At 68.5% G+C, this 1,013-nt stretch overlaps 1 protein-coding gene across 1 annotated transcript in view; it reads right to left on the bottom strand.

The window, feature by feature from the left end:
- Positions 1 to 1,013, bottom strand: part of ARHGEF10 (Rho guanine nucleotide exchange factor (GEF) 10) — a 57,005-nt gene that overhangs the window by 39,591 nt on the left and 16,401 nt on the right. The window lies entirely within an intron of this gene.

Below are 1,013 nucleotides of genomic sequence, written 5' to 3'. Positions count from 1 at the left end.
ACGGCCCACAGCCCCGCCCACTGCACAGAGCGTGGCACCCGCTCGATGGTAAGACGTAGCAAAGTGAGTGCAGACAGACAGAGGGACAGACAGAGGGACAGCGAGGGCAGGACCAGGCCGACCTCCAGGCCTCCGCGGACTCCTGAGGCCACAGGCACGCCCCTGCCGTGGGCCTCACTGACCGCGTTCCCGCGAGCATCTCAGAGCGGCCGGCAGAGCACGTCTGGTTCTTTAAAGGGCTCACGCCTGAGGACTGGCCTTGGGACCAGGGCTTCTTTCAGGGAAACCCAAACGGCCTCCGATGGGAGACCCAGTGCCTTTCCGAGCGACCCACCATCAGCCGGGGCTGCCCCTGTCTGCGGATTGGGGCTCAGGTGTGAGCAGGTTGCTCCCGCTGCCCCCCGGGGAGCAGCTTCCAGGTGACGTCACACATTGCACCTCAGCCCCACCGTCTGCGAGCCCTTTACCCACCCCACCCTGTGCCCCGGGCGCCTTCCCAGAACTGTCCACCAAGACCACGCTCACCCCGAAGCCAAACCACGTCAGCGCCCAACAGGGCCCCCACTTCCGGCAGCCGGAGGACCACTCTGCCACCTCGTCCACACTGCGGGCGCCATGGCCCTGCGTCACCTCCCCGACCCCACACCCGAGCCCCACTCTCTTCCCAGACCCGGCGGCTATGCCTCATCTCAGCCGGTTCCCATCTTGGCTCCGTCCGAGGGCCCCCCCCCCCATGTGCAGGGATGAGGAGTCCAGACCGGGAGCTGGGGAGGCACCCCAGGCGGGGAGAGCCGCTCCATGTCCGCCAGAGGGAGGAGCCAGCCGGCCTCAGGTATTTGCCCACCATCACCAAGGCTGCCCACGCGCCCGCCTTTCCTGGGCCCTGTTGCTCCCGACCGTCCACCGGTTCCCACACCGCTCCGAGGACCTGACCACCCTCACACGCTCCCGGTGGCTGCCTGGGCTCCCCGGAACCCGCCGACCCTGGATTCCCCAGGACGGCCCTGCCCCAC

The sequence above is a fragment of the Myotis brandtii genome, unplaced genomic scaffold, assembly GCF_000412655.1.
Source record: "Myotis brandtii unplaced genomic scaffold, ASM41265v1 scaffold646, whole genome shotgun sequence".
Lineage (NCBI taxonomy): Eukaryota > Metazoa > Chordata > Mammalia > Chiroptera > Vespertilionidae > Myotis > Myotis brandtii.
The sequence above is the reverse complement of the archived record's forward strand: the minus strand, read 5'-3'. Positions and strand labels throughout refer to the sequence as shown.